The 24369-nt window shown below is 49.4% G+C and overlaps 1 long non-coding RNA gene across 1 annotated transcript in view; it reads left to right on the top strand.

Moving 5' to 3' along the window:
* Positions 1 to 24137, top strand: part of LOC108178545 (uncharacterized) — a 39805-nt gene extending 15668 nt beyond the window's left edge. Inside the window, exons 2-3 of the long non-coding RNA XR_016222940.1 lie at positions 17786 to 18000; positions 24011 to 24137. This is a non-coding gene — a long non-coding RNA (uncharacterized LOC108178545). The remainder of the gene's footprint in view (positions 1 to 17785; positions 18001 to 24010) is intronic.
* The last annotated feature ends 232 nt before the right edge of the window (positions 24138 to 24369 follow it).

Raw genomic sequence — 24369 nt, 5'->3', positions numbered from 1 at the left:
GAACAGCAATGGGCGAGTCATGCTCTCAGCTTCAGACCTGAAGAGAGTAATACTGCAGACAGCAGAGTTTTGAAAAGGGACAGGGGCAGGCAGACCGATGGACAAGATCCAGACGCCAGGAGACCCACCCGTATATGGCAATTGACATTTCTCATGAACATCCAGCATGATTTGCAAAGACGACGTGGCCATGGGGATTCAGGCCTTCTACAGGAATCAACCTAAGAAAAGAGCAGCTTGAAGTCTCAGATATATGGCTACTATGTATGTAGGGCACTGCAATCTTAGTAAGAAAACTGAAAACTGTGCAATTCTCTCCAAATCAAAGAGAAATTTTTAAAAATGAGAGTATAGGAATCCCCCCAAAAAAATGGACTTCTGTAGACATTCACTATTTTATATACATACATGTACTTACACGCTTATATATGATATGTGTTCTAACAATCACAATCTGATACAATGGAGACGCTATGGTCCACCATACTTACAAGGAGACGTTCCAGCTGCCTCTGTAGTTGAGAAAAAGAACGGCATAGTAGCTGCCTGTTGTTACACGTGGTACCGGCAGGCTGGGCCCTGGGGGCGCCTAGGTCTTGGTGGCCACTGAATCTCGCCTGACCTGCGTGTCTACTGCTGTGACTGCTGACCGCGGAGGTGCGACTATGAAAGATGTCACAGTTTCCAGCTTACGCTTTCTCTTGGGTCACTTGCTCTCGACACAAGCAGCTGCTACACTGTGAGGGCGCCCCAGAGGCCGTAGTGAGGAACTGAGGCCTCTGACCAATGGCAGGCAGAGCGCCTAGTCCCCAAGACGCCTGCGCAGGACAGCAGCCCCGCTAACTCTGCTCTGTCCCCACTTCCTTTCTCCCTGCTTCCTCTCTGTCTTTCTCCCTTTCTCTCTTTTAAACAGCTTTTGTGATACCCAAGTTATTTACCAAAAAATCCACTCATTCCAAACATATGCAATTCTCTGATTTCTAGTATATTTCCAGAGTTGCCCAAATGTCATCACTCTTTAATTTTTTTTTTTTTTTTTTGACAGGCAGAGTGGACATTGAGAGAGAGAGACAGAGAGAAAGGTCTTCCTTTGCCGTTGGTTCACCCCCAAAATGGCCACTACGGCCAGCGCTGCGCCGATCTGAAGCCAGGAGCCAGGTGCTTCCTCCTGGTCTCCCATGGGGTGCAGGGCCCAAGCACTTGGGCCATCCTCCACTGCACTCCCGGGCCACAGCAGAGAGCTGGACAGGAAGAGGAGCAACCGGGACAGAATCTGAAGCTCCAACTGGGACTAGAACCTGGTGTGCTGGCTCCGCAGGCGGAGGATTAGCGGCGCCAGCCACACTCTCTCACTCTCTAATTTAAAAAATTATTTTATTTATTTGAAAGGGAAAGTGATAGGTATAGATAGAAAGGAAGAGGAAGAGAGAGAAAAAGAGAGAGAGATCTCTACTGGTTCACTCCCCAGATGACTGCAATGGCTGGGGCTGGGCCAACGCCTCAGCCAGGAGCCGGAAACTCCATCCAGGTTTCCCATATGGGTGGCAGAAGTCCCAGCACTTGGACCATCTTCCATTGCTTGCCCAGACACATTAGCAGGAAGCTAAATCAGAAGCAGAGCAGCCGGGACTCAGAATTGGTGCGTCAATGTGGGATGTTGGCATCACAGGCAGTGGCTAACCCTGTGTGCCACAATGTGGGCCACACCACTATCTAAATTCAGGATCTTTCTCTCATGCCCAAAGAACCCCACCATTTGTGGCAGTCCCCTCTCTCCCAACCCCATCCCTCTCTATCTCTGTAGATTTACCTTTTCTGGAAATTTCATGCGAATGGAATCATGTAAAATATGTGTGTCTGGGGCAGGAAAAAGGAAAGCAAATGGTTTTCCTACTGTCATATACTCAATGAAGCACCAGAGTAATATTCTGACACAAGATGTGTGGGTCCCCCTGACCCCACACCACGCAGCAAGCAATTCTCTTGCAGAGAGCAGGTGGAAGTCCTGCAATCCGACCCTATTCTGACCTTCTACATGGAGATAGTGTCACATCCCACATGCTGGAGGCTCAGTTCCCAGGACTTCCTCCCACTTCAGTTGCCAATTGCATTAGTAAGGTTGTCACCTATAGGTGTAGTTCTAACTGATCAACTGTATATTGGGAGTTCCTGTTCACCTCGCTTTGGGTTCAGTTGCAGTGGCTCACAGAGCTCATAGAAACATTTACTATGAAGGATATTACAAAGGTTGCCAATGACCAATCAGATGAAGAGACGCTTAGGACAAGGTGCAAGGGGAGGAGTGGGGAGCTCCCTTGGGTGCTCTGGGCCTCTCCAGCACTGCTTATATCAGCGTTGCTACTCAGGGCACGACATTTGCCTCCTCTTCCAATTTTTTAAAGAAAGCCACATCTAGATCAGAAGAAAAGATCCCCAATTTGTTTTTAGGGTTTTGCAACAAGTGGGATGAACCAGGAAGGCATTAAATTGTGACGAGCCCAAAGAGGGCCACCAGTGCAACTTGCCAGTTTGGTCTGTGATGAGCTTTGGCTGACCACACAGCATAGCTGTCCAGTCAGTCTCAGGCATGAGACACATGATCTAGGAGCCATTTAGAGGACCCAGCAGGGAACAGGGGCACAGGCACATGGGGACTTCAGATTCTGAGCTGATGCTGGAAGGAAGAATTAGAAGAGGCTCACAGATTTCAAAATGTGGAACAGGTCAAAACTTTATGGAACGCTGTGAAACAAGAGCTATTGGTAAACTGGCTTAAATAACACGGAATTGGGTACACTCCAGGCAACCTGAGTAGGCATTACTGCTTGAAGATGACTCTCGCTCACGTATGGAGGCCAACCGTTAAGAGACCTTCCTAGAATCCAGTATTTCAGGCTTTGATAATGACATTTCTTTATGTCTTGAGGGTAAATATTAAAACCTCTACGACACTTAAAAGCAGTGTTTTTACTAAGGGGCCCTTATTCACTGAGTCCTGGGCTTCCTTTATCATTTCTTTTCAACTTTTCTCCTGCTATTTGATGTGCATTAATATTCAGGGGGATATTTGCCATTATTTGTGAACATGATGTTGGAATCCAGTCACATTCATTATTTTTCTGTATGGTTTGTTCTGTTTGGAAAACAGATGTGCTTTATTAGGGGATAATCGCACGTCCACGGGCAGCCATGAGAAGTAGTGCACAGAGATTCTGTATAGCCTTTTTTTTTAATAAGCAGCAGAAATCACTTCCAGCTAGCTTACTCTGTGTTTACACAGTGCCTCACTGGTACACCCTGATACCTCCAGCTAATCAAAGACGTTATGATTCCAACTTCATCTAAGGAACATTTACATTAAGAGCTCAAATTTTTTGAAAATATTCATTATTTATTTATTTGAAAGGCAGAGTTACAGAGAGGCAGAGGCAGAAAGACAGAGAAAGGTCTTCTAGCCACTGGTTCATTCCTCAAATGGCTGCAATGGCCGGAGCTGGGCCAATCTGGAGCCAGGAGCCAGGAGCTTCTTCTAGGTCTCCCATGCAGGTGCAAGGGTCCAAGCACTTGGGCCATCTTCTACTGGTTTCCCAGGCCATAGCAGAGAGCTGGATTGGAAGAAGAGCAGCCAGGACTCAAACCAGCGCCCATATGGAATACTGGCACTGCAGGTGGCGGCTTTACCCACTACGCCACAGCACCAGCCCCACTGTACCCTTTACCCAGCTTCCATCAATGGTAAGATTTTGCAAAACCCCAGTACCATGACTCCAGCAAGTCACTGATGTGCATCCTATCAAGATTCAGGATGCTCCCGTGATCCCATGCATCCCGCACATCGTCCTCTTACAACCACGCATACATATGATGGGACTCATACTACATCCTGTCTTTTGAGGTCTGGCTGTTTTCACTCAGCACAGTGGCCTGGAGTGCCATCCAAATCCTTGCACAATAGTTCATTCCTCTTGGTAGCTAACTGGTATACCTCTGTACGGAGGCATCACCATTTGCTTAACACTTCACCTTTGATGGACATTTGGGCTGTTTCCAGTATTTGAATGTTACAAATCAAAGTGCTATGAATATTTGTGCGCAAGTGCTTATGTGGACATAGTTTTTCATGTTTCTGTAAAAAAATGCCCAAGTGTGCAATCGCTGGCATAGAGGGTGTTGCATGCTTTGTTCAATAACTTTCACAGGCTGGCTGTACATTTTCCACTCCTGCCAACAATGTACTTGTGAGTGATTCAGTTTTTCTGCATCCTCTTGAGCATTTTGGATTGTGACTTTTTTTATTTTAGCCTTTGTGAATGATCATAGCTTGAATTTGCATGTCCCTAATGGCTAATAATATTGAATATCTATTTCCATGTGCTTATTACCTGTCTGTCCTGTTTGGTGAAATGTCTCAGGTCTTTTGCCCATTTTCTAATGGAACCATTTTTTTCTTTGTACATTTTGGAGATATATATATATAAACAATATACACAATATATACATGTATCTACTATATATATATACATATATACAGAGAGTAGATATCAGTCCTTTGTTAGATGCATGGGAGGTTTGTGACTATTTTCTCACATCCTCTAGCTTCCCTCACATCCTTTTATAAGCATTGTTGCAGAGTGACAGTTTTTAATTTTCATGAAGCCTGGTTTATCAGCTCTTTCTTTTATCACATGTTGGTGTCATTTTAAGAATTATTTGTCTAATCTCAATCCCCAATGTTTCTCCCACTTGTTTCCAAAAGTTCCGTGTTTTACACAATTTCATAGTTTTGTGCTTTACATTTGATGCTATGATCCATCTTGTGTGAGGTTTCATGTCATTTTCTATGCAGGAATATTAACTGTCAAGACATACATACTTTGTGTGACACATTTTTTGCATAAAGTATAATTCCTGGTGTCAAAATTTATGCATTGTTTATGTGGCTCTGAGCATGTGCATTGGTTACTTTTCTTTCTTTTTTTTAAGGTTTATTTGAAAGGCATAGTTACAGAGGCAGAGGCATAGAGAGAGAGAGAGAGAGAGGTCTTCCATCTGCTGGTTCACTCCCCAGATGGTCGCAATGGCTGGAGCTTCGCCAGTCCAAAACCAGAAGTCTGGAGCTTCTTCCCACATGGGTGCAGGGGCCTAAGCACTTGGGCCATCTTCTACTGCTTTCCCAGGCCATAGCAGAGAGCTGGATCAGAAGTGGAGCTGCCGGGACTTGAACCAGTGCCCCTATGCGATGCCGGCACTACAGGTGGTGGCTTTACCCACTACGCCACGGCGCTGGCCCTAGTTGCCTTTCTTGTTTGCCATGGTGTCAAGGATGACTCCATTGTTCTGGGACATAGTGAGCTCACTGTGGGAGGTGACAAGAGGCAGCCAGAGCAGGGAGATGGCCTGAATTGTATGCCCAGACCCCATGAACCATGTTCTGGTCGCTGTCAGCCCTGTTGCTTGTAGAACAGCAACTGAAAGTTTGCATTTCAGCCACACAATCGATGGAGTTGAACCATCGCCAATCGCCACCTCTGAATTTGCTTTTTCTATTATGATGTCTTTCTGTTAGTCTAGTTTTAAATAATTTAAAACTTATCTGTTCACATGGAGCTAGCCCATTCTGGTGTGATAGCTTTTGTTTACTTGTCTCAATTCTTTTTTAAAACATATAAAATTTATTTTCACTGTAATTGAAAGGCAGAGAGAGAGAGAGAGAGAGAGAGAGAAATCTTCCTCTTAGGGTTCACTTACCAAATGCCAGCAACAACTAAATCTGGGCTGAAGCTGGTTGAGAAGCCAGTTCTGGTCTCCCACATGGGTGAGCCATCACCTGCTGCCTCCCAGGGTGCATGTTAGCAGGAAGCTGGATTGGAAGCAGGTCTGTGGCGTGGAAAGCAGCGTCCCAAGCAAAGTCTTAACTGCTGAGCCAAACATTTGCCTCCGCTTGGCTCAGTTCTTAAAGGAAAAAAAATTCCTAGGGAGCAGGACGTGAAAAGCCTTCTTTAACGAGACGCTCACATCCGAGCAGGTTTATCCTTCAAGTAGAGGCTGAGATAAGAACCTGGGTGCAAGTTGATCATTTAGGGGGTAGCTCCAGGAAGCTCAAGGGAGGAAGAGGGGAGAGTAGGAGGGAGGCCCAGCCCACTGGGGATGAGTGGTACCTCCGCACACAGGGTGGAGTGGGGACAGTGCCATGCCGGGGAGGTTATTGCAAGGATGAGTCCTAACACAGAACCTCTACAGCTTCACTCCCAGGGAAGGCAGAGCACCGTCTGCCTCCTCCCATTTCTGGGAGGGCACCTGCCACTAACGGACAGCCCAGGCGGTCTTCATGCCTGGCAGGTGTGGAGAGCCCCTGGGGCATCCCTGTTGACACATGGGACATCCACAGCTCACTGCTGGTCTCCTTACCGCACACGCACAGGGGCGGGGCCGTGGAAACAGTCTGTCTGTAGTTGGGCAGACTGCAGCTAACTTGGCCTGAAGCTGATGGACGCAGGGTCCCTGCCCGCACTGCCCTGTGTCTTGGCAGCCTCTGAGCAGCTGTTCTGAGGACCCCAGGATCACGTGCCTCACCGTGTGCATCCCCCTGCCCCGTGCTCCTTCCTCCTCTCTGCTGCACCCTTACAGGGTGTGGAGCCATGGGGGGCTCCCCACACACCCCTCAGGTTCCCCATCTGAGTGCCGGCGACTGCAGGCAGGTGCACGGTCGCCTCTCCACCAAGCACCCCTGTACCTGGTCAACCGCTCCCTCGACACCTCTACCTGAAACCCCGCCAGGACCTGCTCTCTCCTAATCTCCCTGGCTCAGTGAACGGCCCCATCCCGATACCTGACCCAAGTCCTTCATTCCACTCCTCACCATGGTCCACACCGGACAGCTCTCCGGCTGTCCTGTTCATTTCAAAATGTGTCTGTGTCCACACATCAGCTCCACAGGGGTCACCAGAGCTTCTTGGTGAACTTGACCAGCAACTCCCGAGGGCGGGGGGCAGCACCAGGATGGGATGGGCAGAGCAAAAGCTGGAAGGCAGAGAGAGTGTAGCATCTACGGCCACCACTCTTGTGCCTGTGATGGGAGACAGGGAACTAGAGTTGTTAGAGGAGCAGGACATGGGGGTCAATAAAGGCAATGGAAGTTTTAAAAGACCAGCGTGCTGGAGCACGGTTCTTGAGATAGGAATGGTCTGAAAGAGTGGGCAAAAGACGGGAAAAGGGTAGTCTCTGAGAAGGTGGGAAGGGCAGCTCTGTCCAGGGCTGCACAGGGCACGCAGGTCCAGCAGGAGTGGACGGGGGTCCCCTGTGATGGACGAGGGAGACATTGCACATCAGCTTTGACGTCTTCCACGAGGGTGGGAGTCTGGGGTTGGGGGCTGTTGAGTCTCCCTTATCCCAAATGCTTGGGATCAGATGTATTTCAGATTTTGGACTTTGGAACATGCCCGTATCCATAATGAGATATGTAGGGGCGGGAACCCAAACCTAAAGGTGAAATTTCAGAGACACCTTACACATACAGCCTGAGGGTGATTGTGCACAGTAATTCTGGTGCACCTACGTCTTGCCTGGGACCCTTTACAGGTGTGTGGCAGGAAGCCCAAGGCAGGCCCAGCCGAGCTGGAGCAGATGAGGACAGCTGGCAGCAGGGCTGCAGGGATGAGTGACCAGAGGCAGCGGCGGCAGCGGGGGGAGAGAGAGAGAGAGAGAGAGCAAGAGAGCAAGAGCGAGCGAGAGAGAGAGAGCCTGTTAGAGGAGAGAGGGGAGGGCACAGAGGGGGCCAATCCAAGGAGAAGACCGAATGCATCTTCCAGGAGAAGAATGTACCAGTCTTTCACTTGTTTTATTTATTTGAAAAGCAGATAGAGAGATGACAGAGAGAGACAGATTTCTCAGCTGGTTCACTCCCCAAATGCCTATAATAACTGGGCCAGACTGAAATTGGGAGCCAGAAACCCAATTTGGGTCCTCCATATGGGTGGCATGGACTCAGGTACTTGGACCATCACCTGCTGCCTCCCAGGGTGTGTATCAGCAGGATGCTGGGGTTGGGGCTCAAATGCAGGTGTTTTATTAGGGATGTGGGGCTTAACTGGTGTGCCAAATACCCTTCCCCTGTTTTCATTTAGTTTATCTTTTACATTTATTTGAGAGAGAGAGAGAGCGCGCGCAAGCTCCCATTCTCTGGTTCACCCCTCAAATGCCCACAATGGCCTTTGGTTGGGACTGAGGCCAAGAGCCAGGGACTCAATCTGGTTTTCCCGGTGGGTGGCAGGGATGCTTGACCCATCACTGTGGCATTGTCAGAAGCTGGAATCAGGAGCGGAATGAGAACTTGAACGCAGGTACTCTGACATGTGACACAGACCAAATAATGCTCACTCCTAGTTTTGTTTTTGACATAAGCTCCGTAGCGAGCGCTTTCGTTCTGGCTGGCCGCCTTCCCCTTCCCTGGCTTCTCTCTGTGCGTCTCTGTCTGTCTCTCACCGAGTTGATGACTGAACTGCTGACTCTGTGCACAGAGGGAGCCACGTGCTCCACGGCCAGACGCGGAGACGCCTGACTCCCGGGGCTGATGTGAGAACAGGTGCATTGTATATCCACGACTGCTTTCATCATCCACTCCCCCTGCTCTTCTCTAGGGGTGAGAGGCGGGGCTTGTCTTGGAGACAGGGCTCAGACTGCTCCGGGGGAGTGGGGAGTGGAGAATTGAGCACAGGACCCCTGCAGCGGTTCTGACAGGAGGTGAGCAGCTCTCTTGATCACGGAGCTCCAGGGGGCAGAGCCTGTCTTGTCCCAGGTTTCATCTTTCTGATCCAAGACTTCAAGGACCTTGATAGAAGAGCATGGAACCTGATATTCTCTTCACCTGTGTCAGGCAAGGGGAGTAGAGCAGCCTGGGCATGCAGAACCTGGCCATCTCCCTGTTGAGGAGCTGGTAGATGGGAGGCACCCACCTTCAGAGCAGTGCCAGGAATCCAGGAGTTCCCTCCTGGGAGGCAGGAGACCTGACTCGCGACAAGTATTTCCACTGTGGGGCTGTGAACAGGGTTTTTCCAGCCTTCTGGGAGTTGTGATTCCTGTATAAGCTCCATGAGCCCTAAGTAGGTGTGTATTGGACCCTAGAGCCAGTATCTTCTTTTAGGGGAATTAGGGATTGCTTTGTGGCTGTGCCTTGGTGATTGTGGAGAGATCAAGGGGCAGGGGGAGCAGCTTGTGGAGTTCTGGGACATAGTGAGCTCACTGTGGGAGGTGACAAGAGGCAGCCAGGACAGGGGGGTGTCCTGAATTGTATGCCCAGACCCCATGAACCATGGGTGGGCTGCGGGGCCACAGGAGGGACTCCACAGGGAGGCTGCCTATGGGGAGGGCTGGTTGCCTACAGGTGGGGAGAGCTAAGTTATCGCTTGCTGCAGCACCCCTGTGATGGGGATGCCCCTGGGGGCGAGGCGCAGCAGGTGCACCCTCCAGCCTGCGCAGAGTGGGCTCCCATGCTTCTGTGGCTCCTGGAGTCAGGGGTGGAGCCAGATGAAGAAGCATGACCCAAATGCTGTTAATTTCAGGTTTCCTTGGCAGATCAGGTAAGAAATAACGGATGCCAAGTGCAGCAGGCTTGGTGTGGGCGAGGAGGGAACAGCACGGGGCTGTCACTTCAATCAGGGCACAAACACTTCAGAGAAAATAAACACTTTAGAAGGCACTTGACCTTTTAAATGCCGAGCACTAAAAATAGGGATCAAGCACAGCGATGCTGTAGAGGGGCAGGGAGCCAGGCAGCGATCAGATTACTTTGGGAGTCTGGCCCCACACCTGACGTCAGCACCCCAGCTCCTTTACCTGGGGAGTAGAGAACAGCCTCTTACCTGGGGAGCTGGGACAGCCCCGGTACCTGGGGGAGCTGAGACAGCCCTGGTACCCGGGGGAGCTGAGATAGCCCTGGTACCCGGGGGAGCTGGGACAGCCCTGGTACCCGGGGAGCTGAGACAGCCCTGGTACCCGGGGAGCTGAGACGGGCTTCATCACTTGGGTGAGCAGAGACCGGTCTGTCACCCAGGGTGGGAGGGTGGCAGGTCTCCCTCGGGCAGAGTAGCTGAAACAGTGGATCTGGCCCTCTGCTGTCCCTGTCTGTTGCCCGGGTTGTCCGAAAGCCGATCCCCAGGGTGTAACACAAGTCCTGCTTGGCCCGCTGGGGCTTTGTCCCAGCCCCCACATTTTCTGTGGGTGTCTTTCAAGGCATTTGGTTGAGTTTGCAGGGCTTGGCCAGGGTGGGAGGCAGTCAGAGACCTCCCACCGCACAGCGCTCACCCGGGCCAGGGCAGGTCCAGCGGCCGGCTGCTCTCCTCCTGCTCCTCTGTTACTAGGAGACAGCCTCATCCTTCGGGGACAACTGGCCTCACATGTCCCTCTGGGACAGACCCATGGCGCCATGAGGGGCCTGCATGGCCCAGGTGCTTTCGGTGGAGGGCTGGAGTTCTGTGCACAGTGAGGGCTCCTTCCAGGCATGACCGGAGCACGCGGTGGTAGCAGAGTTCTGTCTGGAAGAATGCGGGTTGAAAGGTCAGCTTCTGTGGGGAGGCCAGGCCCCTGAAGCTCGGCAGAAGCCGGTGCTCCTGGTCCTCACCCGGGCAGGGAGCTGTCCACGCTCAGTGTCCCTACCAGCCGCCGGGTGGGCGGTGGAGAGGGCCAGTTTGGGTCCGTTGTTCTGCATGTGGCTAACAGGTGAGCGGGGCTGAGTGTGCGGCCATTCCCGGAGTGGTTGGCGGGGCTCGGTGACCTCGGAGGACATTGGGATTCTGGGCTCGGGACAGGCCCTTTTCCTGCACCCCCTGCACTCAAGGTGATCTTGCTGACTTTGCAGCACCAGCTGTTGCGGGGTAGGGCCAAGCATTCCGTTGTCATCCGGATTGCAGGACCCATTTCTGCCCTGTCGCTCATCCGCCTCCCCAGCCAGCGACTCAAGCTCCTCCTCACGGAGGCCCAGCCTCCCGCCCCTCTGCCTCTTTCCGACTTCGCGTCTGTATGCAGCGCTGATGTAGGCGGTGAGCGCATGTCCTTTTTTCAGAGCCAGGACAATGATGGGGACCCCTTCCTTGCCACGTAAGGCGCCCCGGGTGCTCTCGGTTTGCTCCTCTGCGCAGGTGTGCCCTCAAAGGGCAGCTCCGGGCCAGCAGCTTCCGGTGCACCCACGGGCGCCAGCCAGGGTGAGGTGAGCGCTCTGTGTGGGGTTGCCAGTAGCCTACAGCGTGTAACTCAGAGCAAGGGGTGGGCTGTCACTTATAACCCCTGCAGGTGGCTGCAGACCTGGCCACGCGGCAGGTGTGGCAGCCCGGAGAGTAACTTGGCAACTCCCAAATAGGGGAGAGGTGAAAGCTAACCACCACCGTGACCGCAGAGTTGGAAGACCTCCTAATTTGCATCTTAGCCCGATTGCCCGAGACTCTTAAAGAGAATCCTGTTCATGTCCTTATGGTGGATTGAGAACAAGCACCAGGCTGTATTCACATGAACTTTAACGCAAACAAAGAGTTTAACTGATTTTTTTAAAAAAGTTTTATTTATTTATTTGAAAGGCAGAGCCACACACACACACACACACACACACACGAGAGAGAGAGAGAGAGAGAGACAGAGAGAGAGAGAGAGAGATGTTGGATTCTCACTGCTTGCTCCCCCTAGGTGATCCGGTGAAGCTCATGGGTGCCTGATCAAAAGGGTGTTTCTAATCCATAAACTAAAATCCTCAGGGTGGGTGGGTTGGAGTTTCCAAAGATGATGTGACAATGTCCCCCATGCCAAACACTTCTCTTCAGAGTGACCTGGCCTCTCCCCTCCAAGTCCACTTCTCTTCCTCCTGGAATTAATGCGGTCCGGAGAATACCTGAGCTGGTGGAACAAGGGGGCGGCAATGGTGCACCGGCTCTGGACATCCCAGCAATCCTTCTTCCTCTCTTAAGGGGGTGGCTTGTGCAAGAGTCCCCTGCAATGGGCAAAGGCCAAAGCTCAAGAGACCATGTTCAGAGGAAGACCAAGGAGCACCGAGGAGGCAGCACACTGAACGTGGGGGCACCTGCAAGGGTACCCCTAAACCTCACAGCCCTGCTGATGCCCTGTGGGTCACAGTCAAGTTGCCCAGCTGAGCCAGCCTCAATCATCTGACCCACAAATTGGCAGCCTTCGAAAATGGTTGCTTTAGGCTGTTTTAAGGAGGGGGGGGGGGTCTTGTTATTTAACAATGAGAAAACAGGACGTAGGATTATCAAGCAAATGAATTATGTTGAAATACAAGTTGTGATGGTTAATTTTAGCTGTCAACTTGACTGGGCCACCGGACGCCCAGCTACTTGGCCAGGCATTACCCTGGGTGTGCCTGTGAGGGTGTTTCTGGATGAGGTTCACATTTTGAATCCGTAGCTTGAGAAAAAGAGCAGGTGGCTCTCCCCAGCCACAGCGGGCCACAACCACTCAGTTAAAGATTTGACTAGAACAGAGAGACCAGGCATCCCTGGCCTTCGAGCTGGGACATTGGTCCTTTTTCCCCTTGTGGGGAGCAACTGAGACTAGACTGAGTTACTGGAATTAAGACTTATTCTATGCATCTGCTCTCCCACAATATGGCGCTGGGGAGGAGTAAACTTCTACGCAGCTGCCTCTTGCCAACTTGAGTGATGACCTGCAGGAGCTGATCCTGCTCCTGATTGGAGGAGAGCAGCGTACTCGGCGTGTGGGTAGCAGAGTTGGGATTGGTGGAAGAGGACTATAAAGGAGGAGAGAGACAACATGCACCAGGAACATCTGAAGGAACACCTGTGCAGCCCCCGAGAGAGCCGGCCGGCGGTGTGCTGCTCCCCCGCGGAAGTGGGGAAAGTGGCAGGGGGAACCGCCCTTCCACGGAGGTGGAGGGGTCGGCAGCCAACCTAGGAAGGACCAGCAGCCAACCCGGGAAGGGCCAAGCAGACAAAAGAACAGCGCAGGGTCCTGTGTCGTTCCTCCGCGAATGGGGGAGCGACACCCCTGCCATCAGATTTGAGCAGAGAGATCAGTACTGCCTGGCGCTCAGAGCAGGGCTCACACCATCGGCTCTCCTGGGTCTCCAGCCTTGCTGGCTTGCGACTTGCCAGACTTCCAAGAATGGCCAGAAGAAAGCTTAGAGTTTGTGATCATTGCATTAAAAGGGCAATGGGCTTGGTTCCCACTTAGCAAAACAGCTAGTCAGACATACTTAGTACCTGGCATGGGTAGTGATGTGTGCAAGACTTGGACCCATCACATGAAATCTAAAAGGCAAGACCCCTGCCCCGAGATGGCTTGTGTTCCTCTTTGCACGTGGAAATACTGGAGCAGTAAAACCATGCAATGGAGAGGTGAAAGCAAGTCCCTGGGGGCAGGCTCCAAGGTGCACACCCAGGTTTGTGGGTAGCCAGATTGCTTTCCCTGGGAGAGGACCAGAGAGAGTGGAGCAGGCTAGAGAGGGTGGAAGACTTTGCTCTGATTACTGCAGGAGACCTTCTGTGGGCATGCCGGGAAGCCCTGCAGAGCCCGGGCTGGCTGTTCACAGCTGTGCCCATGACCGTGCAGATTTGTGGGCTTCCCTTTTCCTGAACACAGCCCTCCCCACCCCACCCCTGTCCTGGGAGAACTAGCAGGTGGCTCAAGCAGGCTGCTGTTCTGTTTCTTGGCGTGGCCTGCATGGCCGCACCGTGTCACGTGAGCATGCTGGGGGAGGACACAGCAGCCACGCTTTCATTTTGTGCCCGGTCAGCAGGTGTGTGCTGGTAGTTCTCTGCCTGCCATGGTCCACTACAACTGCTGTGTGTAACTGCTGGTGCCTGCGGCCTGGGAGTGTCACTGTCGTAGTCACCGGTCCCGGAGGGCTGAGGACTTTGTGTGAGGGAGATACAGTGGGTGTCCCCGAGTGGAAGGATGAAATAAAATAGCCTCTCACGTCCTGCATATTACTCACTCCCTGCTCCTTCCTAGGTCTCCTTCCCCATTCACCGTCAGAGTGTGTCTGTCCTCGCTGGCGCGCAGGTCCTGGTGTGACTCCCTGAATTCACACCTCCAGTCCCGGGAAGTCTGTCTCTGGGGGCTGTGTCCTCTCCTGCATGGTCTGTGGGCTGCTGGGGCAGTAGCTTCCTAACAAGGGTCCTGGGGCAGGGTTGCATCAGGAGAGTAGAGCCGCAGTGCAGGATGCTTCTTGGGACTGTGGGAGGAGCCAGGCAGGGAGGGCGTGAGGGGCTGGGGGATCTGAGAAATGTTGTTGAGCAGCCATCCTGAAGCCCCAGCATAGGCAAGTGAAGCAAGGGGCACCCGGAAGCTGGGAGGGGGCACGGGAGGAGCTGGTGGGATAGTTGGACATGTGACGTCCAGGTCAAGGTCTGCTGCTCTGGCCGGGGCCCTTGTGGTTGGCAGGATGAGCAGGACACAGCGGAAGGGAGTGTGGCTCTGCAGGTGCTTGTCCCCAGAGATAACCATGCTGACCTCCTGCCAGTCCTAGGCTGAATCCCTCTTCTGGTGACTGTCCACCTGGAAGAAGGTTCTAGAAAGTTCAGTCCTGCCAGCTCATGTTGAATCCAGGTTAATCACCTAGCACAGCTGGTCACAGTTGGATCTTGTGCAAGGTTTCTTCAAAAAGACAATGAAAATGAGAAGGGAGTTTATTTTGATGTTCACAAAAAAAATCTCTGGAACCCATGCAAAGTTCTTTCTTTCATAATATGCAATGTCCATGAACTCTCTAAAGACTGTTTGTATTTCAGTCTTTGAAGAATCATCTGGAAAGTGCAAAGCTGCTCCCAGGCCTGTCATGGTTGGAGGGCTGTGGGCTTCAGGGGTGAAGCCCTGACGTGTTGCCCCCGACCAGGGGAAGTTCAAGGTTGATGCCCTGGAGCAGGGAATCATTCTACAGCTCTGTAGGGTAAACGAAGTGTAGCCTAGACCGTGTTTTGTGAGGCACCGGAAGAGAGGGGTGATGGGGGGCGGAAAATGCTCGCTGTCCTGACTTGCTTGTTACCCACTGTAGACACGCATCACGTGCTCACACTGTAACCCTGCAGATGTGCCGTTACTGAGTGGCAATCCTAAAGAAAAACAGGGGCCGGCGCCGTGGCTCACTTGGTTAATCCTCCACCTGCGGCGCTGGCATCCCATATGGGCACCGGGTTCTAGTCCCAGTTGGGGCGCTGGATTCTGTCCCGGTTGCTCCTCTTCCAGTCCGGCTCTCTGCTGTGGCCCCGGGAATGCAGGGGAGGATGGCCCAAGTGCTTGGACCCTGCACCCGCATGGGAGACCAAGAGGAAGCACCTGGCTCCTGGCTTTGGATCGGCGCAGCGCCAGCCGTAGCGGCCATTTGGGGAGTGAACCAACAGAAGGAAGGCCTTTCTCTCTGTCTCTCTCTCTTGCTGTCTAAAACTCTACCTGTCAAGTAATTAATAATAATAATAATAATCATAATAAAAGAAAAACAAATTGTAAAAAGAATAAACTTCCTGTTTCCCAGGAATGGGCGCCCATCCATCGGCTTCTTCTGGAGGCTGGGGGCAGACTTTGTCCGTGTCTGTGTGCTTGGGTGAACCTCCCAGTTTCTGTTTGTTCTCACTCGGCCTCCAGGGCTCAGCTCAGGGGGGGCCTTTTTACCTGCCCCGCCCCTGTGACTCTCCCCTTTTATTGCTCTCGATTGTAAACGGCTGCATCTCTACCTCCCCCATCCCCACTCCTGATGGTGGCCTCTGCAGCTGTCCCCAGTGGCCAGAACCATGCACATTCTAAGTGCTAAACAAAACTTACCGAATGAATAACCCTGGGCAGATGCTGCAGATTACTGATTTGCTGTGTCCTGAGCCTCATACATGGTCCTAGCTGCTCCTGACATTCCTGGATTCCTTTTGCTTATCCCCTCCTCTTTCAGATACTCCAGGGACTTCTCTTCTAAATCCATGTCACCCCTGTCACAGAGATGGCCAACATCACTCTGCACTCCCCGTGAACGTAGTAGAAGAGAACATTAGGTACTTGGCAGCTGGCTACAGCCAGGAGCTGGGGGCACCACGCAGCAGCATTCATAGGTCCCGGGAAGGTTTATTAGTGTTTCCGTGAGAGTCACTGGAGCCCTGGAAAACCCTACAGCCGGGAGCAGAGAGGTGCTCCTTGGGTCCAGGGACCTCCCCAGGAGAGAAGCCACTGGATCAGTGGGCTGGGCTGCAGCTTTTTTTTTTTTTTTTTTTCTGCTGAGACACAGGAGAGAATCAGCCTGATGGACTTTTCCGAAACAGCAATGATCCAACTCACCTCCACTTCCCCATCTCTTCCCAGAACGGGTCATTTCGAAATGTTCCTATTTTTCTGCAAGCCACCACCCTTCCTAGCACATCAGGTTCCTGGACAGCTGGGTGGGGCGTGTTTTTTCAAACCTCTGGCGATGGCAAGCCCACTGGCTTCATGCTGCTCTGTGGCACATGCGACCTGCCTCCCCTCAAGCCCTGACCGTGTGTTCAGCAAGCCAGGAGAAGACCTCGCGGCATCTACCTGCGCGATTCAACAGTCACCGCCTTGCGTGCGCTTCTCTCCCTCACCTGGTACAGCCTCCCTGGGCTCTGTGACTGGGGTGGCGGTCAGTGAGCACAGAGGGGCTATTGGCGCCTACCCTCTCTGATGATTTCCTCAATCATGGCTGTGCTCGCTCAGTCCAAACCTCCCCATGATCAGGCTTAGTGGTTTTGAAAATAGCTCTGGTTTATCTGTTCTGTGCTAACAGGAATTGCATTTTTCAGCTCATTGTCAGTTCTCCCCCCTGCAAACTTCTGCTGGCCTCCAGCCACCTGGGATGGCTCACCTTGCACTGCCTCGCTGCCTGTGATCAAGGGCGTCACTGGGTGGGGGTGTCTGTGCACAATCGTCTCCTCTGCATGTTTGTCTATCGTTTTAAACAAAAAGCCACACATGCTGTATGAGTAATTCTATTTTCCTTGTCTCGATACTTTATTGTGAAAAATTCCCCATTGTTGTTGAAGATCGTCATCATATCCTTTGTGTTTTAAAACATGTATTGTAGCATTAAACCATTACACATAACTTATTTGGCCATTTCTTATTTCTTGCCATTTGCAATATTTTTAATATTATGCTATCGTAAAAAATTCTATGATGAATCTCATGTGCTGGACATCTTTGTGTAGTGTCAGGATCACTTGCTGTCAGTGTTCATCTGATAAACATCGATTGCTGGCCATGTAAATGAACAGGAATAGTCATTTGTTGTGCTTGGCCATTCGGATCTCAGGGCTGTTGGTTATCAGTTCTATTAGGGTACTTTACAAAGTTTGTGAGGGCAGCCATTCAGTCTAGAACTCAGATGCCCGAGTGCCACATTGGAGTGCCAAGTTCAAAACCTGGCTCTGGCTCCTGCTAATGTAGACGCTGGGAAGCAGTTATGATGGATCAATTCAGTGTGTTCCTTCCACCTGTAAGGGAGACCTGAATTCAGTCTTCACTCTGGTCCAGTCCTGGTTATTGTGAGCATTTGTGGAGTGAGCCAGTGGATGGGAACACACACACACGCTCTCTCTCTTTCTTTCTCTCTCTCTCTCTCTCTCTCTCTCTCAAATTTGAAAAAACAATTAGAGGAAACCAGAATTAAAAGAGAAGTTTATTTTTGTGAAAAAGGTTTTTTGAAATGTGTGCATATGAGAAATCCTCAAGGAGTTCATGGAAAGTCTGTCTTATGAAAAATCTATGCATGGACTATGTCTTTTTACAAGGTTGCTAAATGACAAGGTGTCAACGGTTCAAATTGCAGCCCATACTAAAGCTTTCATGGAGGGGAGGCCAGATCAGCAGAGCTCCTACGTACCTACTGTGCTCACAAGTGATGCTCTCTGTTCCTGCTCGTGGGAGAGCCAGAGACGTGATCCCACCTACCTATAGAGGAGGTGGGGTGTGTTTGTCTACCTGCCTAACGCGGAAGAGGAAAACATGTTGGTGTGCGGTGAGAATATATCTCCCTGTCCAAAGGTAGGATTTTTACTTACAATGGATATCCTGGAATGAGAGGTGTTGAGTTTGGCCACTAATATTTTTTCTTCCTAGCATATACCATTCCTATAGTCTACCAGGTTGTTTTTATTTTTAATTCAAAACTTTTATTTTCATTGTATTTGAAAGGCGGAGAGAGAAAGAAAGAGCAAGAGAGTGAGAGAGTGAGCGAGAGAGATCTTCCATGTGCTGGTTCACTCACCAAAATGCTTGCAACAGCCAGGGCTTGGTCAGGCTAATGCCAGCAGCCCAGAATTCCATCTGGCCTCCTAGGTGGGTGGCAGAGACTCCAGTACCTGAGACATCAGCTGCTGCCTCCCAGAGTGTGCATTAGCAGGAAGCCGGGTCAGAGCTGGGGTAAGTGGGCTTTGAACAAGGCACTCCTATATGGGAGGCAGGCATTGCAAGCAAGAACTTAATCCCTTGCACTATAGCACTGGCCCCCTCCTAGTTGTTTTAATTGTGGAAATTACATTTTTAATAAACATTTGTGTTTCATTTTTAGTGAGAATAATGATTCTTTTAGGATTTTTATTATTCGTTTGTAATTTTACAAGTGTTTAATAGACTTACAAACAAATTAAGCTGAGAACCCTCTGAGTATACTTTGCTCATTGAACCTTCAGAGTTTAAATTTTTATTTAAAGACGTATTTACTTGAGGGAGAGGGAGAGGGAGAGGGAGAGGGAGAGGGAGAGGGAGAGGGAGAGGGAGAGGGAGAGGGAGAGAGAATGTAGAGATGCTACCCACTGGTTCACTTGTCAAATGCCCACAACAGCTCTTGGTTGAGCCAGGCTGAAGCTAGGAAGCGGGAGCTCAATCCAGGTCTTCTGTGTGGGTGGCAGGGACCCAATTACCAGAGCCACCAGCTGCCTGCCTTGCAGAGTCCTCCCTGCTTGCGGAGTGAGGAGATGGACGGAGCTGGGAGCTGGGGTTAGGACCCAGGTACTGGAATATGGGATACGGGGGTCTTAGCTAGAATCTTAGTCAGCAAGCCAAATGCACCCCCACCACCACCACTTTGCATTTTCTTTCTTTCTTTTTAGAATTTAGAGTTGAAAAGGTTTTTTTTTTTTTCTTTTTTGACAGGCAGAGTGGACAGTGAGAGAGAGAGACAGAGAGAAAGGTCTTCCTTTGCCGTTGGTTCACCCTCCAATGGCCGCTGCGGCCGGCGCACCGCGCTGATCCATCCGATGGCAGGAGCCAGGTGCTTCTCCTGGTCTCCCATGGGGTGCAGGGCCCAAGCACTTGGGCCATCCTCCACTGCACTCCCGGGCCACAGCAGAGAGCTGGACTGGAAGAGGGGCAACCGGGACAGAATCCGGCGCCCCGACCGGGACTAGAACTCGGAGTGCCGGCGCCACAAGGTGGAGGATTAGCCTATTGAGCCGCGGCGCCGGCCTTAGAGTTGAAAAGTTTTAAAACAGTTGGTCATCGCAGTGGCCCTGGTGCCGCTCACCCAAGGCCATCATTGATCGGAGTGAGATCTGCCCCACAGCCTCCTGCATCTTGGAACTTCGGATGAGTTTCGGTTCTCTCTCTGTAGCAAGGCTGCAAATAGGATCCTCTAACGAAAGCCCACTCCATGTTGTGTGGGTGCTGGGAGAGGAGTGGAAAGCTTAGTCATGCCCAGTGGCTTCTGCAGATGATCTGGTTTGGGTGGTCAGGGAATGGCAGCAGTGAGAAGAAACTCTGTTTATTCTCCAGGAGAGTGCAATACAAACATTTAATTTTGGGGCCAGTGCTATGGTGTAGCGGGTTAGGTTGCTGCTCGCAGTATTGGTATCCCATATGAGTGCCAGTTCGAGTCCTGACTGCTCCTCTTCCTGTTTAGCTCCCTGTTAATGCACCTGAAAAAGCAGCAGAAGATGGCCCAAGTCCTTGGGCCCTGGTACCCAAGTGGGAGACCTGGAAGAAGCTTCTGGCTACTGGCTGTGGTCTGGCCAAGCTCTGGCCATTGCTGTCATTTGGGGAGTGAACCAGTAAATGGAAGATGTCTCTCTCTCTCTCTTTCTTTCTCTCTCTCCTCCTCCTCCTTGTGCTCCTCCTCCTCTTTCTCTAATTCTGCCTTTCAAATAAGAATAAATATTTTTTAAAAAGACAGAAAAATTTAATTTTAAAAGATACTCTAAAAGAAGCATGCATGGCTAAATATAGAAATCAACATCTTCTCACACTCATGGAATTCAGCAGATGCCTCCAAAGACTTCGGGAAATAGAACTCCCCAGTAGAGGCTGATTGTTACCAGACAACTCAACGGCTAAGAGAATCTACTGAAAAAGGACGGAATGATCTAAAGCCCAACCGGAAGAGCACAGGTGCTATGTGCAGGCATACCTAGAACATGTATAGCGATGAACCAGGTCCAAACCCACAGCAAGTGTTTAATAGACTTACACAGAGAGAGTGAAAATCACACAGGCGTGGTTTTCTGCTTATACCAAAGTGAAGGTGAGAAACCACTCAGTACATGTGATGCACATATGTTGTTGGGTTCAGTCGATTCTCCAAATAGGCAGGTGCTGCTTTTGTGGTTTGGACCAACCCGGGATTGAAAATCCTGGAAATAATTGCACCTGTTCTGAAGTGTGCAGAGATGTTTCTTATCATGCCTCCCAACAATAACTGTAGTAGCTACCTACACAGTATTTAAGTTGTATTAAGTACTACGAGTAACCTAGAGATGGTTTAAGGTGTACTGGAGGATATGCAGAACCATCCCACACAGATACTGAGGGACAGGAGCCTATGCATCAGACACATATCTATTTAGAACGAAAGGGTGAAATGTTATATACTAAAATGTTGGGGAGGCAGCTGAACTAGTCTCTGGAGAGGAATAAATATTTATATTAGAGAACCAGAAATGCTCAAATGTAATGAGCTAATCACTAAGTTCAGGAGGCAATAAAAACTTTAAAAAATGATGAAAACTGAAGCATGTAGAAGGAAAGAAATAAGGGGGAAATGTATAAAAGAGAAAACATAAAACTAAGAAGATTATATTGATAAATCTCATAGTTAGTTCTGCAAAACAGCAAATAGAAGAAACAAATGGTTAAAATATACTGAAAGGGAAGACTAAGGGCCTTACAGTGCATTGGGTTAGGATACCCCATGCAGCGCCAGCACCCCCGCCCATGCCACACACACACACCATGTGAGTGCCTATGTGAGTCCCGGCTGATCCACTTCTGGTCCAGTTACCTGCTAATGTGCCTGGGAAAGCAGAAGATGATGACCTGAGTGCTTTGGGCACCTGCACCCAAGTGGGAGACCCAGAAGAATCTCCTGGCTCCTGACTTCTGCCTGGCCCAGCCCTGGTTGTTGTGGCCATCTGGGGAGTGAACCAGCAGATGGTGGATCTCTTTCTTTCTCTGTCTCTTTGTCTCTCTGTAACTCTGCCTTTCCAATAAATAAATAAACGTTCAAAAATAAAAGTTAAAACTAAATGCACCATTTATAGTAGTAACAAAAATACATGGCAGCTATAGATAAATACACCAACAGCTGTGAGAAGTCTTCATAGATGGAATTTCTTTTTTTGTGTGGCTTTTTTTTTATTTAGTAAATATAAATTTCCAAAGTACAGTTTATGGATTACAATGGCTTCCCCCCCCATAATTTCCCTCCCACTCGCACCTCTCCCATCTCTCGCTCCCTCTCCCATTCCATTCACATCAAGATTCATTTTCAATTATCTTTATATACAGAAGATCGATTTAGTATATATTAAATAAAGATTTCATCAGTTTGCACCCACACAGAAACACAAAGTGTAAAATACGGTTTCAGTATTAGTTATAGCATTACTTCACATTGGACAACACATTAAGGACAGAGATCCCACATGAGGAGTAAGTACACAGTGACTCCTGTTATTGACTTAACAATTTGACACTCTTGTTTATGGTGTCAGTAATCTTCCTAGGCTCTAGTCATGAGTTGCCAAGGCTATGGAAGCCTTTTGAGTTCGCCAACTCCAATCTTATTCTGACAGGGTCATAGTCAAAGTGGAAGTTCTCTCCTCCCTTCAGAGAAAGGTACCTCCTTCTTTGATGGCCCCATTCTTCCCACTGGGATCTCACTCGCAGAGATCTTTCATTTAGGTCTTCTTCTTCTTTTTTTTTTTTTTCCAGAGTGTCTTGGCTTTCCATGCCTAAAATACTCTCATGGGCTCTTCAGCCATATCCGAATGCCTTAGGGGCTGATTCTGAGGCCAGAGTGCTGTTTAGGACATCTGCCATTCTATGAGTCTGCTGTGTATCCCGCTTCCCATGATGGATTGTTTTCTCCCTTTTTGATTCTATCAGTTAGTATTAGCAGACAATAGTCTTGTTTGTGTGATCCCTTTGACTCTTAGACCTATCAGTGTGATCAATTGTGAACTGAAATTGATCACTTGGACTAGTGAGATGGCATTGGTACATGCCACCTTGATGGGATTGCATTGGAATCCCCTGGCACGTTTCTAACTCCACCATTTAGGGCAAGTCCAATTGAGCATGTCCCAAATTGTACATCTCCTCCCTCTCTTATTTCCACTCTTATATTTAACAGGGATCACTTTTCAGTTAAAATTCAAACACCTAAGAATAATTGTGTGTTAATTACAGAGTTCAACCAATAGTGCTAGAAGAAAACAAAAAAAAATACTAAAATGGATAAAGTATTACATTGTACATCAACCGTCAGGACAAGAGCTGATCAAGTCACTGTTTCTCATAGTGTGCATTTCACTTCAACAGGTTTCCCCTTTGGTGCTCAGTTAGTTGTCGCCGATCAGGGAGAACATATGATATTTGTCCCTTTGGGACTGGCTTAATTCACTCAGCATAAGGTTTTATAGATGGAATTTCAAGATGTTCTTCCAGTACAGGAAAGAAGACTTGGATGGATAGGGCAGTGTGAGCTCATGGTTGGAGGAAAAGACTAAAAAAATGTCCATTTTCCCAAATTATTTCAAGAATTCATTGATATTTCAAATAGTATTCATATTCAACAGAAATAAGTTTTGGAAATTTAACAAGTTTATCAGAAACTTATCAGAAGAAGAAATAGCAAAGAATAATGGGTATTGATCAAGTGGGGAAGATTTGCTTATTATTTTTGTAAAATACAAATACTACTAATAAGGAAAATGATAGCAATAATAATAATAGGTTGAGGGCATGGAAGAGAGAATTTGGAAATGGACCAGAGCCTATTGGAAAATTGATGTATGAGGGGCCTTCAAAAATTTCTTGGAAATGCATATTATGAACAACTCTTCATATTTTTGATTTTGGTTTTTTGCACCAAAATAGACTTATCTTTCTATCCCATTTTCTATGAAGTTTTTGAAGTGCTCTTGCATGACAGACATGGACTTACAAATTAGAGAGAACACAATGAACCGTTCAATCTATTCTGGCAAAGAAAGTGTTGGGGAAAATAAAATTCTCTGTCTCACATGGTAGCCAAATATAACTCCAAGTGGATTAAAGAACCTAAATATGAAAAGCAAAATTTTAAAGAAATATCAAAGTATATATGGAAGATATTTGTGATCTTAGTTTTTTTTTAAGATTTTTTTTTTATTTACTTGAAAGGTAGAGACAGAGGCAGAGAGAGATCTTCTACCCACTGGTTCCCTCCCTACATGGCTTCAACAGCTAGGGCTAGGCCAAGCCAAAGCCAGGAGCCTGGAACTCCATCTGTGTCTCCCATGTGGATGGCAGGGGCCCAAGCACTTGAGCCATCTTCTGCTGCCTTCCCAGGCCATAGCAGAGAGCTGGACTGGAAGAAGAGCAACCAGAACTCGAACCGGCGCCCATATGGGATGCTGGCACTGCAGGCGGCAGCTTTACCAGCTACGCCACAGCGCCCACCCCGATCTCAATTCTTTGAATATATTCCCAGAAGTGGGATTGATGGGTCCTAAGATAGTCCCACTTGGAGGGTTTTTTTTGTTTTTGTTTTTAAGAACCTCCATGCTTTTTTCCACAGGGGCTGCACCAGGTTACAATCCCAGCAAGAGTTTACAAGGATTCTGATCCCTCCACATTCTCATCAACTCCTGCTATCCTTTTCCCCCACAACACTCATTAAAAATTGCGTGAGTCCTTTGGTGTGATTTTGATGTGCCATTGAACACCTTTTCTGTGTATTTGTATGTTGTATATTGACTTGCATGTCTTCTTTGCAGAAATACCTGTTTAATCTCCACTCTCACTTTCAAATTGGGTTATTTTTTCTTTTCTGGGAGTTCCTTGGCTGTCTTGGTTATTAACCTCATCAGATACGCGGTGTGCAAATGTTTTCTCCTCTTCCATGGACTACCTGCTCCCTGGGTTCCTTTGTTGTGC

This window comes from Oryctolagus cuniculus, chromosome 1 (assembly GCF_051225735.1).
Source record: "Oryctolagus cuniculus isolate XC-2025 breed Fujian yellow rabbit chromosome 1, ASM5122573v1, whole genome shotgun sequence".
Taxonomy (NCBI): Eukaryota; Metazoa; Chordata; class Mammalia; order Lagomorpha; family Leporidae; genus Oryctolagus; species Oryctolagus cuniculus.
This window is presented reverse-complemented; position numbering and strand designations above follow the sequence as displayed.